The sequence below is a fragment of the Chiroxiphia lanceolata genome, chromosome 15, assembly GCF_009829145.1.
Source record: "Chiroxiphia lanceolata isolate bChiLan1 chromosome 15, bChiLan1.pri, whole genome shotgun sequence".
Classification (NCBI taxonomy): Eukaryota; Metazoa; Chordata; class Aves; order Passeriformes; family Pipridae; genus Chiroxiphia; species Chiroxiphia lanceolata.
Window position 1 is genome coordinate 2,358,763 of NC_045651.1, and position 17,239 is coordinate 2,376,001.

General features: G+C 57.2%; 1 long non-coding RNA gene across 1 annotated transcript; it reads right to left on the reverse strand.

The window, feature by feature from the left end:
• Positions 1-1,408, reverse strand: LOC116794176. Its single transcript, XR_004359717.1, has 2 exons — positions 1,086-1,408; positions 1-148 (listed from the first exon to the last, which is right to left on the reverse strand). It is a non-coding gene; the product is annotated as an uncharacterized LOC116794176 (long non-coding RNA).
• Positions 1,409-17,239: the final 15,831 nt, after the last annotated feature.

Sequence of the window (17,239 nt, forward strand, 5' to 3'; positions counted from 1 at the left end):
TTTAAAAAAGAAACCCTTTAATCCAGCATCTGGGAGCAGCTCTGAGGCTGAGGCACTGATGGGCTGGGGTGAGTGATCTCCCCTGGCCCAGTCCTCCACCTCATCCCTTCCCTTCACAGCCCGTTGGGAACAGATTGTCTGCAGTGCCCTGCAATTATTCAAGCAATGATTAATCAATCTCTTGCCTCGGGGTTCAGACAGACCTGTGCAGAGAGCAGGAAGGTTTCTCCCATCTCCACCCATCCTCTGCAGCACCAGACATCTCTTCAAGAAGAAGCAGCAGCAGAGCCCCCCAGATGAAACCCTGATGTCAGATTGAGCTTTGGTGCTCAGTGCCCAAGCTGATCTTGGGATTTAGACTTGAGAGGAGCTTCCCAGGGACTGTTAGAAGCCTGTGGGATGCTCAGCTTCCCCAGGCTGTGAGTCACCCCCAAGGGGAAGCTCCTGCTGTTCCCAGTCCCATGCCAGGGACTTGGGCTGTGGTGGCCTCCCTCCCATCCCCTGCCTCTGGCACTCTCTTTATTCCCTTAAATACTCAAATTCTTGTTCATGGGGCTCAGCATGGGGGATCCTGGGCAGGAAGCAGCCAGTGGTTCTGTGCATGGGGTGTGAGGTCATAGAATCATAGAATCACGGAATGGTTTAGGCTGGAAGTGACCTTAAAGCCCATCTCACTCCAAACCCCTGCCATGGGCAGGGATGCCACCCACTAAATCAGGTCATTCAGGTCCTCTGACCCCCCTGGCTGCCCCCCAACCTGGGCACCCCCTGACCTGGCAGGGTGCAGGTCTAGGAACAGCACCCTGGCTGGGACACTGGTGGTTCATGTCCTGCCAGTGCTGGGGCTGCTGGAAGGTCTGGCAGAGGTGGCCCAAAGGGGGGAGAGGCTGGAGAGGAGCAGGAAGAGGGAAGCTCTCAGGAAGCCCAGTTTTGCAAGCAATGAGCTGAATCTCTCACATCAGTGCTGCTTTCTGAGCTGGCCTCGCCTCCTCTGGGGATCTGCTATTCCCACCTCCTCCGAAAGGAGAATGACACCCATTTCCTGCCTTTGTTAGGGTCCAACGGTCTCCTGCTTGCAAACCCACCTCCAGCTGCTGCTGGGGGATGGTCCAGCCCTGGGGACAAGCAAGCAGGCGCTGGTGGAGGGAGATTTCCACATCCTCCCAGCAGGAGCTGTCGGCTGGGCAGCCGTGACCTCTCCCCACAAGATCCTGCAGTCTGAGGGAGGCAGGAGGAAACTCGGGCAGAGGAGACCAGATCAGACCTGCCCTGCCCAGCATGACTGACACGGGGGATGGGTCACACAGCAGCAAAAACCTCGGCTCAGGCTGGAACTTGCCCGTGGAGGCCGGGCTGGGCACGGCAGGACAGGAGCTGCTCTGAGTACGGAGAGAGGGTTTCCCTCATCCCTGCTCCTGGAAGGACAGACACAGATCAGGGAGCCATGGCCAGCCGAATTCTGTGGGGCTCGGGGGGACATCGCAGCAGGGACCATGGCAGGGAGGGTACTGGGTGTCAGCAGCTGTGCAGGGACTGTGGTGGGGACAGACAGACCATGCATAGGGACTGTGGTGGGGACAGACAGACCATGCACAGGGACACCAGAGGATGCTGTCCTCAGGCTCAGCATGGATTGGGCAGGAGATGGCAGGGACAGACTGAGAGGGAGCCCAAGGCAAGGTTAGTGAATGGAGGCAGTAAAGGAGAAGGGAGGTAAAGGTTGGAGGGACCATGAGCATCAGAGGGTAGGAACAAGATCCCTGTGGACATGGAGGGCAGGGAGAGGCAGCCCTGGCACTGGGATCTCATGGCTGGAGAGGGCAGGGAGTGCACTGAGGCCATGCCTCAGCCTCTCTGGGAGGTTGGGGTGCTGCCTGTGGAGCTGGCACGTGGTAGGAGCACGGGCACAGGCCTGGGGCCAGCAAGGGGCTGGGGGGAGGTGGTGGCAGCGAGGGACCCCTGTGACCTTTGCAGGGGTGGGATGGAGGTCACAGGGTTGTGTTTGCTCTGAGGGGATGAGGCTGCATGTCCCGTCTGCTCTGTGTTTGCTCTGCAATACCCTCGAGCCAACACTCTTTCAGGGCAAAATCCAGAGGTGCTGGAGCGAGACTCCAAGGGGAATGCAGTGCTAAACAAGTGGCAGACGAGCTGGGATATGTGGAAAAGGCCAACCAAGACTCTCTCACAAGGGATGCAGTCCCCAGCATTCCTGGCCATGGTGGCCCTGATCACATACAGCCATCCCTAAGGAGGGAAGGAGCCTCAGCAAGGATGTCTGGAGGCCTGGAGTGTGGGATCCTTGTACTGGGGTCTTCACTTGGGGATGGGGCACACGAGGGTGATGGATGTGTCAGGGTGTCTGTGCTGCTGTGGGGATCAGCTGGATCTGGGATGCAGCAGGATGGGATGCACGTGCTGAGCATCATTCCCTGCTTGTGCCTGGGCACACTGCTGGCACAGAGCACACAGCACATCCTGCTTCCCCTTGTGCCTGAGCATCACCCTCCCAGGTTGGGATCCAGTGTGGATCTTCACCCCTCCTGCTCCTTTAACAAATTCCCTCTGTCCCTAAAGCCCAGGAGCCACCCTGACCCATGAAGGAGGCAGGGAGAGGAGGCAGGGCTGTGTGGGCAGGGTGCTAAGGCAGCTTTGGGGCAGGTTCCTGAAGAACTGTGAGCAACATGTGTCCAGGGAGAGCAGACTTTACTCATCCTGGTAAACAAACAGCATCGATTGCTCTGAAGCAATAACTGACTCAACCATCCATTTCTCCCCCCAACAGACACAACCTGCAGGGCCCTGAACTTTTGTATATTTATTTTAGGACAAAAGCATTAAAGGGAAAATATCAAACAACAAATAATCTACATGCACACTGGCTTCCCAGGAAATCTCTGCTCCCCAGGGCAGGCTGACAGGTACTGCCTGTGCTGGTGAGTCCCAGATCACATGTCTGCCTGTCCCCAAACCCACAGCAAAATTGTTTCTGGCCCCTCCACATCCAGCATCCCAAAGCAGAGCAGTGTGGGTGGATTCCTCCAGGAGGGGAGGTTTTTTTCAGACTTGTCTGCAGCACTGGCCCTTGAATTTATTTTTCCCCTCCAGATGGACCCTGTGGGTCCTGAGGACTTGAGGATTTGAGCAGCCCCTTACAGTGCAGTGTCCTTTGAACACCTCCAGCATCTCCACATAATCCTCTAAACACATTCCTGTGTTGTTTGGCTTTCATGCCCCACAATTCCCAGCATGCACCCCTCAGAAACAAATTAGAAAAGCTCAGTGTTGGTGGGCTTTGCATGAGGGGGAGGTTCAGCCTGGAGGGTGGCTCCTTTGGCCAAAGTGCCCGTCTTGGGGCAGCCCCAGGCCCACTGCCCTTGCCCAGAGCTCAGTAGCAGCTCAGCCTCACCAGGGGCTCCAGCTGGGGCAGCGATTGCTCACACTTGCAAACAGCCTTGTTTCATCTCCAGAGGAAACTCTTCAAAGCCACCCAAGCACTTTGATTTCAGAAAGGTTTTCGTTCCTGTGAAGATAAGAAAAGCTCCCTTGGCACGATGCAAGGGCCCCCAAGAGGGACTGCAGCCCACATGCCTGTGAGCCTGTCAGCGAGGGGGTGAGAGAGCAGGGCAGGCAAACCAGCCCATGGCCACCTCCAGCAGCACCACTGGTGGCCTGGCACAGGACAGGAGCTGGCCCTGACCTCTGCCAGAGCCAGCAATGAGCTGGGGTGACCCAGAGACAGGCGTCTGAGCCCCTGGGAAATGGGGGGGACACCTCCAGGCACTTGGGACAGAGCTGGAAATGGATGACAGGGAGGTGACTCCTGGCCAGGGTCTGGGAGGAGGTGAGGCCATGTCCCATTGGCCTCTCAGGGATGATGGCATGGTGCCCTGGGTGCTGTGCCCAGCTCTGGGCTCCACTGCCCAGGGGCTCGTTTTGGAAACAGGTGAAGTGTGTCTGGATGTGAGAGAAGTGAAATAAGAAAGTGCAAGAAGGACAGGTTGATGGAGTGGACTAAGAGAGGGGAGTGATGGGTGTGAAGAGCTGTGCAGGGGCTGGAGAGGGTGGGGATCAGGCTCTTGGGACAGTCTAGGAATGAGGGGGACAGTCTCATCATGGGGGGAATGTTCTTCCTGTCACCCCTCTCGTGGGCAGAGCCTTTCCCTGACCCTCCAGCCTCATCCTGGCTCAGAGTCACCAAGACTTTAATCACAAGAGACGTCGAGCTGCAGGATCTAAGGGCCAAGAAGAAGAAGCACTCTTGGTGTCCAGGTCTTCTCCATAGCAAGCTGTAAAAACTGGTGTCCCTAGACAATTTGGAGGGGAGGTTTGGCTGATGAGATCCCATTGTTAATCCATTGATCCCATTTCAAGGTAACCAGGCCCCTCAGCCACTTCAGGTTGGGATCCCTGGCAAAGCCACCACGACCTGGGCCCTCAGGCAGCAAGGAAAGCATTTTGGAAATCAAGGCTGAGTATGGAGATGGCTTTGTGAGGCACAGGGGTGGCACAGGGGGCTGCAGCCTTTGGTAAGAGCCAGAGGAGAGCGAACTTGGTGCTGCATGGCAAGAACCCGTGGTCTCCCTCACCCGGGAAATCCAACTCTGCCACGCATGGGACCAAGCATGGGAAAGGCCATGGGGGTTAGGGAGGGCTATGTGTGCCAGGCACACGTGTTCAAGTGAAGTGGGAGGGGAGCAGAGGAAGGAAAAACACTGCAGAGTGCTGGCCTGGCTCACAGCGAGGCGTTCTGAGCAAACCTGAGCACGTCGTGTTTTGCTCACAAAATTAAACCTCTTGGCCTGATTACAGCAGTGTGGCTTTGGCCTGGAGTGGGCTGGAGAGCTGCATCAACGGGCACTGTGGAGTGGAGAGGGAGCTGCTGGCCCCTCCCAAGTGCTGAGGAAGGTGAGGGGGCAGAGTCCTGGTGTCACCAGGGTGCTTGGTGACAGGAGGTGGTGGCATGGGAAGGGCGGGTGGAGGGCACAGCCCGCACACAGGCTGCTGAAATGCAAGGGAGAAGGGCACCTGTGCTCCCCTTTTCACTCCCCTGCCCTGTGCAGGGGCTGCACTGTGGGTTCAAAGCCCATCAAGCTGCTCCCAAGTGATAGCTCAGCTGATGGCCCTTGTCCAGCACCCACTGCTCCAGTGCCACCCTGCAGAGAGTGTGATGGAGCAGCTGCAGAAGGCAGAGGAGGTGTGGGGAGGGCACAGCAAGTGTGACACCATCACTCCACCACATCAGCCCTTGCAGGGACACCAGCACCAGACCTCCCAGTGATGTTCGTGGTGCTCGTCAGCTCCTGGTCCTTCCTGGGGATGCCAGAGAGTGCCAGTGCCCTCATCGAGCACCACGAGGCTCCTGAGCTGCCTCAGGTGGGCTGCAGGGGCAGTTCCCAGGCTGGGCAATCTGTTCCTCTGCCCTGCCCTGTCCTTCTCTTGCGCTGTGTGACTCCAGCCCTGCAGCATCAGTGCCCTGTGAGGCACCACCATGCCCAGCTCGAAGGGGGTGCGGTTACATCGGGGGCTCTGTGGAGTTTGAGGATCCCACTGGTGGAGCCAGAGAGGGCAAGGTCAGCAGGAGAGAACTGGAGGGATGCTGGGAGTGATGGAAGGAGCACAGGAGAGCCTGGGAGACCTGGCCTACTTTTCCAACAGTTAAGAGCCAGGGCGGGGGTCCCTCCTGATTTCTAGTCCTCAGGCCCCTTGGCATATGCTGCAGGGAGCTGCAGTGGGGATTCCCAGACCAGGATCCCTCCAGACCAGCCCCAGTCTCTGTGGTGCCCGTGCCAATGCTCCAGAGAAAGGTGCACGAACGCCCCGGGGCACAAGGCAGGCAGAGGAGGCCCTTGAGGGAGGTGCTTGCTCTTCTTTCTGCCAAGAAAAGCCTGGGGCAGAAACACTCCTCTGTGCCAGCTGTGCCTGTACCCCCACCTCGTACCAGCGGGGGCTCAGCAGGGCTGGTTTGGGGGCACAGGGGGGGCTGGAGCACACAAAGACCCTCTGCTGATGGGTCCCAAGGGCCTGAGGGCTTTGTCACAAAAAGTATTGTAGAAAAGCCTTTTTCAGCTGATTTTTTTTTGTGAGTATTTTTCACTCTGAGCTAGGTATTTAAAACCCTGTGGACCTTCCCCTGCCCCTCCACCTACTTGGGAAAGTGGGAGGGGAGGAAGTGATACTGCAGATCCCATAATACAGTTTTGTTTTTGCAATCCTATTGTTAGCAGTGAAGAAATATAACCCAAAGCAGCAGCACTGGAAGGCAGCACATCCAATCCCTGCAGGACTCGGAGACACCCTGGCTGGCTGCTGGTGGCTGAGGGGTGTTTTGTCACTTGAATGTTTGGTTTAGTTTCCTTATGTTTGAGCCTGTTTTTCTCAGGCAATGAGGTGATTTTAGCTCCTGGCTAATTTCAACAATGGAAGTGAGGTCTTCAGGATTAAGAATCATAGAATCACAGAAATATTTCGGTTGGAAAAGACCTCCAAAGTGATGGAGTCCAATCATTAACCCAGCACTGCCCTGTTCACCACTAAATCTTGTCACCAAGTGCCACATCTGCACATTTTTTAGAACCATAGAATCCTGGAATGGTTTGGGTTGGAAGGGACCCTAAAGAACATCTTGTTCCAACCCTTCCAGTGGACACCTTCCACTAGACCAGGTTGCTCCACTCCCCCTCCAACCTGGCCTTGAACACTTCCAGGGACCCACTTCCAATTTACCTTCTTTGAGGTGTCCCCAAATTGGTGGCTGGATGTGGGGAGATGCAAAAGGTGCCCTGAAAAGACACAACAGGAGCAAACAACAACCCCTGGCGTGGCTGCCAGGATCTTCCCAGCACCTCTGAGCCGTGGCACCGGTGACAGGGGCCAAGTCTCAGTCAGGGTCTGGATCTGCAGATGTGCCAAACCCCCAGGGATGGAGCTGCCCGGTGCTCCCATGGCATCTTCCTCATCTGTGCACGAACAGCAGGTTCCCTTCCAGGCTTGCATGTGCTGCTTCCTCCCACCAAGAGCCTCTTGTTGTGCAGAACATCCCTGCTGGGTGCAGCATCCTCGGGAAGGGGAGAGGACAGCGACTCTCGGGAGCACAGGGGTGAAGCCACAGTGCCCTGGGCTGTGCTGGGTCAGCCCTGGCGCTGTCAGGGTGGGTGCCAACAGCTTGGCAGAGCCTGAATCCCTCCATCTGACACGGCTCCTGCTGGCCCTGAGCCCCTCACAGCTCTCCTTGCTGCCATCCCAGCCCCAAATTGTGCCTCCTGTTCCAGTGGCACAGCCTGTGTGTCCACGGGGGGGAAAGCCCAGGAACCAGGAACAACCCAGCCCTGGGAAAGAGGAGCTGCTGGGCCGGCGTGTGCTCGTTTGAAGTGGTGGATATGGCAGCTCAGGAGCCCCTGCTCTACGAGATTTCTAATTACGCTTCTGCATAATTGTTCCAGCCATTTCCTCACGCTGAAGCAAAGCTTATTGGTTTGTAATCCCTAGCACACCCCGGGGCCTTCTTTAAAATGTAGGCCCAGTGTTTACTGCCCCCGGTCCAATAGTTGGAGGATGTGAATTTGTGTGTTATTGCTGAGAGCTTAGTCACTTGGTTTTTAGCTCTTGGAGGGCTCCAGATGTGTCATCCGGGCTCGGGGATTTGGTACCTTTTGTGCATTCCAGTATCACGGCTTTGATTCCTCCGTCTCTGCCTTTTGCTTCCCCTGCTGAGGAGGAGGAGGATGAGTTTGGGAACGTGGATCCTGCCCTGCCACGTTTCCTCCATGCCCTGTCCCCCCAGGGCACACTTTGCCTTGGCTCTGTGTGCTCTCAGCCATCTCTGCCTCCCTGTTTCCACCCCATGTTTTACCCTCCGCATTTTCTCTTCCTTTCCCTTGGCTCTCTGGAGGTTAATTTCTAATTTCTCAACAGCGTTTGGCTCAAACAATCTCATGCATCTGCCATAAGAGCAATATGAACCTTCCCTATTTCTCTTCCCAATATCCCCAAAGCACTGCTGAGCAGGCTCGAGCCCCGGTCCCATCACATTCCAGTCCCTGCCATTCCCGCAGATCTGCAGGGCCAGGATCGAGCCCTCTCCATCTCCTGGGAGCTGTGGCACAGTGAGAACTGCCCTTCCTTCAAGCCCAGGCACGATCCTGCCTCCATGTCTCTGGGATTGCTTTGTGGGAGTCACAGCTGAGAGGCAGGATCGGAGGCAAAGTCAGGGCAGAGACTGAGGTTAAACCCAGCTCTAGCTTGTGCCAGGCTTATGGGGCAGTTGGACGGGGCTTGGAGCAACCTGGGCTAGTGGAAGGTGTCTCTGCCCGTGGCAGGATAAGCTTTAAGGTCCCTTCCAGTCCAAACGAGTCTGGGATTCCATGATCCTGTGACAACCTTCCTGTTTTCTTAAGCCCTCGTGGAGGGCTGGGAAGTGCTGAGCTCCAGTTTGGTCTGCCAGCGGGCAGGAACCTGTGCAGGTCGGAACACACAAGCTTCCCACACCCTTCTGGACTCTTGGGATTTAGGGAAGCATCCCTGGCAGTGACTCTTGGGGGTCACACCTGGGGAGACACAGTATGGGGTGGAGTAACAGAAAACTGGGAATGTGTCTCCATCAAAATCCCAACAAGTCTTGGCAACGTGGTGCCAAAGAAGCCACCCATGTAGAACCACTGGAAGTAGGAGCATCTTCCAAATGGCTTCTTCCACAAGCCCTGAATCCTGGGACTGCTGTCCACACTGGGATGAGGAAAGGCTTCCTTTTGTTAGACCTGGGGAGGTTCTTGAGAAAACAAGAGGGAGCAGTTTTGGGTCCAAGCAGCAGCAGATCCAATGGGGAAATAGCCCAAGGGGAGATATGTGCCAACAGCAACAGCTTCCCCCTGCTCCAGAGATGCTTCCCTTGGCTTGGCGTGGTGATCCAGTTATCCAGACTGGAGCTCCCAGTGCTCCCTCCACGGACAAAGCCCCTCGAGTGTCTCTAAAGCTGCTGATTCCCTCAGAGGAGCCCCGAGCACCTCGGCCAGGACACATCCATCCTTCTGTTGGGCGTGCAGCATCTCCAGGCAGGGATCTTTTCCAGAAGACGAGGCCAGCACAGGGTCCCTGCCGGGCTCCCAGGGCAGGACACGCCCGGCTGTGCCGTGGTGTTGCCCGGGAAGGGAAGAACAGCAGCAGCCCTGCGCAGTTATGCAGTAATATCCAAATCTGCTTACTGTCTGCCGCTGTGATTGAAGGAGTTTCTGTAATAATGTATTAGCTAAAGCTTCCAGATTATCCCAAAAACATCAGCCTTAACAAAGGGGTAATGCCTCTTTAATCCCCGCATGATCCCGGTTCCCAGTCTCTGCAGGACATTAATTCACGGCTAATACACAGACTCCAGGCAGGCTGCTAATGTGGGCTGGGTCCCAGGCGGGGCCACACGCTGCTCCTGCCTCGCCAGGCCACCCCTTTGTTCCCCCTGTTCCCTGGGAATGCCGAGATCTCCAGCCTGGCCCCAGTTCCTGGGCAGGGCCCCTGGACTGGGCTGCTGTGGGAGGACTGGGAGCGATACAGGATGCTCCTCTCTTCCCTGTGCTGTGAGACTGAACAGTGGGTATGGGATGTGTTCCTTACCCCCACATCCCTGGAGGAGGACAAGGAGGTGTAAGGAGGCCCTGGCACAGGTTGCCCAGAGAAGCTGTGGCTGCCCTTAGATCCCTGGAAATGTCCAAGGGCAGGTTGGACAGGGCTTGGAGCAACCTGGGCTAGTGGAAGGTGTCCCTGCCCATGGCAGGGGGTGGAATGAGATGAGCTTTGAAGTCCCTTCCAACCCAAACCATTCTGTGAGTCTATGGTTCCATGAAAATCAGCTGTGGGTTTGTTGCACTTTTGGCAAACAGCTTCCTTGAGGCTTCCTGGCTGGAAATGCCGTGGCCAGGGATGATGGAGCCCCTGGGAAAGTGCAGAAAGCACATCCCTTGCAAGCACTGAGACATCAGGGGGGCTTCACCCTGACCCCATCCCTTGAGCCAGAGCAGCTGTCCTAGGAACAACAGCACGAGGCTGTGTCAGGGCAGGCTCAGGTTGGATCTCAGCAAAAGGTTCTTCCCCCAGAGGCTGGTTGGGCACTGCCCAGGCTCCCCAGGGCAGTGGGCACAGCCCCAAGGCTGCCAGAGCTCCAGGAGGGTTTGGACAACACTCTCAGGCACAGGGTGGGATTGTTGGGATGTCTGTGCAGGGCCAGGGGTTGGACTGGATGATCCTTGGAGTCACTTCCAACATAGGATATGTGATTCTGTGGGTTTTGGAAAAGGACAGTGCAGGCTGCTGGTGGACAACACCCCCTGAGAGCCCAGAGAGGGCAGAGCTGCAGGTCCAAAACCCAGTGTGTGTGTGGAGACTAACCAGGAAATGAGACAGGACAGGAACTGGATGGACAGATGTATCAGCAGATGGGGACAGGCAAAGCCTGACCCCTTCAGCAGGACTTCAGGAGCAGTCACCCCCCTGACAGGCTGTGGAACACCATGGACATTGCTGTTGTCATCCCAGAATGCTGCAGCTGAACCTCCACTCCCACCTGGCAGCAGCTCAGCCATGTCCAGGGTGAAGAAGGTTCAAGGGGAGATCCCTCCTGAAACAGCTTCTCAGCTGCTCCCCATTCTTGACCCCTCCAGGCCCAGTTGGGCAGAGGGAGCTGCAGCTGAGAGTGATGATATGAAGGTCCAAAATCTGCCTTATCAGAGAAGATACTTTGGCCTGCAAAACTCCACTGGTGACATCTGGCTGGTTCCAGCCAACCCTTCAGAAAGCTTTTTTTCTTCATGGCTCAAAAAGAATTCCCTCCACCCTGCTAGGGATGGGCACATGGTGCCAGCTTTCTTTTGGAAACATTTGATGGTGGCAGGGCAAGAGAGGAACCATGAGATTTTGTAGGTATCCACACTCCTGGGTGAGGAATTCCCCTTCCAGTGCCCATTCCTATCCATGGGGAAGCACATCCATGCCAAGCACGAGCCAAAAGAACACCCCCCACCACGGCAGATAAAGCAGCAGAGGTGGTGGTTGTTCCACACATGTGGGATCCCTGGCCATGAAAACTTGGCAGTGGTGCTTTCATGCCACTGGTCATTCCCTCACTGAGCCAAGCCCTGGGATCTGCACCCACAGGCAGCTCCAAAAGCCATCTAGAGTCTTGTCCTGGGGCTGCCTGGGAATGTCACAAATTGTCTTCCGGAGGTGTCCGTCTTCCCCACAGCCTATAAAGGGACAACTCAGAGCAGACTCAACGGGGAGGCAGTTTGAGCTGGAAGGAACTCGTCCTACCCCATCTGCTGAGGCCAGCAGCCATCTGGGTGAGGACCCGAGCACAGTTCAGCCTCAACCTTTGGGCAGGCTTTGCTCAGCTTCCTCTTTTGATGTGTAAATCGGCAGAGCTACCTCAAAGAGCTTCTCCATGGCTGAATTCAGCAGCAGGTGCCTTTTTCAGAGTTTTTTTCCCTTCTCACCAATTACCTGCCTGGTCTCCACGGTTACTGCCTCGTCCTGCTTCGGGAGGGTTTCTCTGCCTGCCCGTCCATCGCAGCCCCAGAGCTGCACACACCCCAGCAACAGGGGCAGGGGGCTGCAGGGGCCCAGAGAGAGGATCAGTGAGGCTCAACAAGGTGAAGTGCTGGGTCCTGGGAATGCCAATAACAGCCCCATGCAGTGCTCCAGGCTTGGGGGAGAGTGGCTGGGAAATGCCTGGTGGGAAAGGACCTGGGAGTGCTGGTCAGCAGTGGCTGAACATGAGCCCAGGTGTGCCCAGGTGGGCAAGGAGGCCAAGGGCACATGGCTTGTGTCAGAGATAGAGTGGCCTTCAGGACACAGGCAGTGCCCATCCCGCTGTGCTGGCACTGCTGAGGCTCCTCCAGGGCTGTGACCTCTGGGCCCTCATGGAAGAGAGACACTGAGGGGCTGGAGCGTGTGCAGGGAAGGGAACGGAGCTGGGAAGGGGCTGGAGCAGCAGGAGCAGCTGAGGGAGCTGGGGGGGCTCAGCCTGGAGAGAAGGAGGCTCAGGGGGGACCTTCTGGCTCTGCAACTCCCTGACAGGAGGGGGGAACTGGGGGGCGTCGGGTTCTGCTCCCAGGGAACAAGGGACAGGAGGAGAGGGAATGGCCTCAGGCTCTGCCAGGGGAGGTTTAGGTTGGATATCAGGGAAAATTTCTTCCCTGAAAGGGTGGTCAGGCATTGGAAGGGGCTGCCCAGGGAGGTGGTGGAGTCCCCATCCCTGGAGTGTTCAAAAACCACCCAGATGTGGTGCACAGGGACAGGGGTTAGTGGTGGCCTTGGCAGTGCTGGGGGAATGGTTGGACTCAGTGTTCTTGGAGGTCTTTCCCAACCTAAATGATTCCGTGATTCCAGGATCTTCCCTGGCTGCTCAGGGTGCCTGTGTGCCCTGGGATGCAGCCTGGCTTGCTGGGAACACGCAGGCACCTGCCCTGGCCATGCCTCCATCTCTGCCCCTCCACTGCATGTGGATGGACACCGGTGGGGCTGAGGCAGCACCGCTGGCTGAGCTCCTGAGGAAACACACACATGGATCCATTCCCACATGGGAATATCATTTGGGCATGCAGAAGCCAAAAGCACTGCAATTTGGCACAACTTTTGCCCTCAGTTCTTCCCAGGCAGCATGAAGGCTCTTAGGTGGAGCCACACGTGAGCAGTGTGACTGTGAGGCACCACCTTGGAGCCTGGATTCCTGCTACAGCTGGCAGGGAAGACACAAGCCAGGAGCTGTCACTGGTTATACTGGGAGCCTGGTGGAGCCAGGACCCGAAACCAGCCCTCCCACGGTGTCTGGGCTGCAGTGAGTCAGTCACCTCCTGTCTGCTCTCTGCCATGTGGGCACTGCAGAAATCCCGTCTAAGGTGGTTGTCCACGCCTGGCATTCCTGGGGTTGTGTCACTGCCCGTGAACTTGCACACACAGAGACACACGTGTGTGTGCACAGAGATGTGTGCAAGGTGTGTGTGAGCCACTGTCCAGGTTGGGACACCCTGCTCTAGTGGAAGGTGACCCTGCTCTAGTGGAAGGTGTCCCTGCCCATGGCAGGGGGTGGAACTGGACGGGCTTTAAGGTCCCTTCCAGCCCAAACCAGTCTGGGATTCCATGCTGTTACCATGGGGTAAGGCACAGAGTGTCCAGGGCAGCAAACCAGCTGGAACACCCTCCTGTTCAGCTCTGGGAGGTGTCACCAAGGTTCATTTTGGCATCTGCTCCCCCAGCCTGTGTTTTCTCCCTGCGCTCAGTTCCCACACAGTTCCCGCAGCCGGGAATGCCGGTTGATGCTCCCCCTGCCTCTGCTCCGGGTGCCTGATGCCAACACAAGGAGCTGCAGCAGCAAAACCTGGGCCTGTGCCAGCTGCTGGGAGCCCAGCTCCAACATGCTGCACCTCGGAATGCTCACAGGGAATCGTTCCCTGCAGGCAGGTGGGACAGAGGGGATGGAGGGGGAGCAGCACGTGTGGATCCAGAGGTGGAACATCCATGCAAGAAGGAGCTGAGGCTGGCAGAGGGGCTGGACTCACCCACTTGCATCCCAGCAGCTTGTCCCGGCACCAGTGGGGACTCCACGTGCAGGCACAGCATTCCTGCTCCTATTCCTGGGGCTGCACCTGGCCCCACACCTCAGAGATGCCTCCAGCAGGGCTCTCCCCCATGCCAGGGAATGCAGGATCCTTGCAGGGAGGATTTTGTGTGCCAGGGAGGCTCCAGCAGCCTGAGGAGATTTGGGAAAGGCACAGGGCTTCCTGCAGAGACCTACCCTGACAGGTTGGGTAGCATTTTCCTGCAGGGCATCATTTCACAAATACAAGGTGTTTTCTCCCCAGAGATTCTTGTGCCGGCACAGAGGAGCAGGACAGGCAGGCAGGGAGCTTGGATGCAGGCCTGGGAATGCCAGGGGCTGAGTCAAGGGACAGGTATGAGAAAAACTGGGTCTAACCTGGGCATGGGCACATGGAGGGTAGAAAGAGGAGGCAGCTCCCAGGATTGTGGAGTGGCAGGGCACCCAAATGCTTCCACAGAGAGCCTGAGCGTGGCTTTGACAGGTTTGCCTGTGTTTGCCAGGTCTAGTGGCTGGCTTCCCTGCCCGTGGTGGGAGTGAGATGATCTTCAAGGTCCCTTCCAACCCAAACCATTCTATGATTGCATGATTTGTGACCTGGAAAGTTCACCTGTGCTTCTACCTACACCAGCTGACTTGGGCCTCTCACATTTGTGACCCACAGCTTCTCTCTGACCTGAGCCCACTGGAAATTTGGGCCCAGGGGTGGGGGCGACCACTGCCCCAAACCCCGGGGATTTGGGGTTAGGATGCAGGCCTGAGCTCCGTGCCACCGCTCCTGCCGTGTCAGCAGCCTGCCACCCCAATTACGGATACTTTAACGACAAATAAATGCCACAAACCGCCCACAGCAAGAGGGAGGGGAAAGCTAAAAATACCCTCCCCTTACGGCTGCCAGCAAACCCCAGCGGGCCACCTGCTAGTGGGGAGCCAGAGCCACCCGGAGCAGAGCCGGGCACCTCCCGCACGCTCGGGAACAGAAATCAGTCTGGTGGCGTGACTGGGGCTGCCAGTGTGGGCACCACACACGGCCCTCGCAGCAGACAGGGGTGCCCAGGCAGCCCAGCCCAGCTGGCAGCTCCCTGTGCTGCCTCCAGACACAGTGGGAGGCACAGATCCTTGGGATACAGGCTGGGAAAATCCCGGGGAGGGGGGTGTTACATCCTTCCATCCTTCCCTGCCTCCCCCCCAGGAATCACCAGGTCAGGGGGAAACAGGTCAGCAAGGCCAGGAGGGCTGATGGCAGAGGGGTGGGGAGCTGGGAACACTGCTGAGGCTGGAGGGGCATTGGTGGTGGGTCTGGGGCATTGAGGGGGGCTGCAGAAGACGCTGTGGGGTTGAGGTAGGGACGTTCTGTTGGTGCAGCCTGTTCTGCTCTGGAGGTAGGGATGGAGCTGTAGGGATGCTCCTGAGCCTCCATCACCCTGCATGATGTTATCTCCAGTTCTAAGTAGTGGTGGCACCTTCCCAGGGTGGGAATCAGTGTCCTGTGGAGATCCATCAAGCAGGAAGGCGTGGGCAGCATTGCCATCCCCAGATACCTTGCAAGCTCAGCCCCTCCTCACCCTCCAGCACTCATCAAAGTGACCATAAAGAGCAAGATTTGCTCCCCCTTTGAAAGCTCCTGGACTCTCAGGGATGAAAATATGGGCTGAAATTCCTCTGATCCTGGGCAGGCAGTGCCACAGGAGCTGTGGGAAGCACAGGGGCTGAGCACACCAGAACTGCTCCCTTCAGCTCCCCTTGCTCAGGTAAACACTTGGGACCCCAGGGAATGGATGGCATGGGGAGCAACGGGCCACACTCTGCCTCTCATCCAGCAAAATGAACCCAGAGGTCCTGGAGGACACATCCCAGTGTAAAGAGCATGAAAGGAGAAAACATCTTGCAGCTCCCTGCCTGCCTAGCTCCAGAGAGATCTGCCCACTCAGCCCGAATCAGGAGCGATGGAAAAGGAGCAAAACCAGAAGAGCTTTGTCTCTGTTCCAACCCATCAGAGATCTGAAACTTGACAACAATGAGGGAGAGATTTTCACCCTATTTTTACAGATTATCAGTGCATGAAAACGCTGCTGCACTCGGCTCCAGACCCATGGAGCAAACAGGCTCCCAGGGCCCAGGGTGAGGAACTGCCAGTAGCCCCCTGGGCAGAGTGTCCCTGTGTGTCCTGGTGGCACCAGAGCCCCCACAGCTACCCCCAGCAGCACTGACCACCTCAGGACCAGGACCCACCCCACCCATAGTGCTGCATCAGCTCTGAGGGCCCCAACAACAGGAGGACGTGGAGCTGCTGGAGCGAGTCCAGAGGAGACCCTGGAGATGCTCCGAGCTCTGGAGCCAGGCTGGGAGAGCTGGGGGTGTTCATCTGGAGAAAAGAAGGCTCCAGGGAGACCTGAGAGCCCCTTGCAGGGCCTAAAGGGGTTCCAGGAGAGCTGGAGAGGGACTGGGGACAAGGGATGGAGGGACAGTACAAGGAGGACTGGCTTCCCACTGTGAGAGGGCAGGGTTAGATGGGAAACTGGGAAGGAATTCTTCCCTATGAGAGTGCTGAGGCGCTGGCACAGGTTGCTCAGAGAAGCTGTGGCTGCCCCTGGATCCCTGGAAGTGTCCAAGGCCAGGTTGGACAGGGCTTGGAGCAACCTGGGCTAGTGGAAGGTGTCCCTGCCCATGGCAGGGGGTGGAACAACATGAGCTGTGAGGTCCCTTCCAACCCAAACCAGTCTGTGATTCTGTGACCCAGAGCCCCCCTGAAAGCTGCCGACAGGCTCTTGCTCAGGATGGCTTTGCCTGGGCTGCACTGCCCCCAAATGTGACCCCTCTTGCCCTGTATATCCTCCATGGATTCAGGCTTCCCTGTCCTGCTGCCTGTGTTTGTGAGATCCAGGGGTTCACACGAGCTCAGCCCGTTCTCCAGCAGCACAGGCAGTTCACCCAGGGGAAGCCAAGCCTGGGTGATCCCACATTTCCCACCAAGGAGGAATTTATCCAGAGAGACAAAAGCGAGGTAGGACCCTCAGCCCGTGGCAGTTCTCAAGGCACAGGAAGCCGCAGAGGAGCTGCATTGCAAAGGACTGAGTCATACAGTCTTCCTGCTGCCTCATGTCGAATATAATGGACATGAGGAAAAAAACCAGCAAGGATTAGGTTTCCTGTTCTTTCACGCAACGATGATGATGCTGAAATGTGTGCTGGTGGCACAGTGGGGACCAGCCTGACTCCTTCGGGGGCAAGGCTCAACCCTGCAAAGCCTTTAAGAGCCTCCTCTCGCTGTCTGGAGGTTTTCTCACCTTGCCAGGGTTTCCTCAGCAGGCAGGGAGCAGGTGAGATGCTTTCCGCCGGTATCTGCCGCGGGATCGGGGCGCCCGCACGCGATGGGTGCCACACGGCAGGCTCTGAGCTGTTCTTATGGCATGTTTATTCAATCAGGCCGTGGCTGAATAGCCGGGGTTAGGAAAGGCTCTGATTCACCGCCGGGGTGGGCTAATTTGAGGGCAGTTTCCTGTCCCCGCTCCCGGCTCCACCCTCCTCCTGCGCTGCCGGACTGGTTGTGCCACTGGAGCGGCCGCTGAACCTCCAGGACGGGACACAGCCATGGAAAACACGTCTCGGGTCTCCTCCACGTGCCAGGAGGTGATTTACAGCCCTGCACAGGCAGCAGGGTCA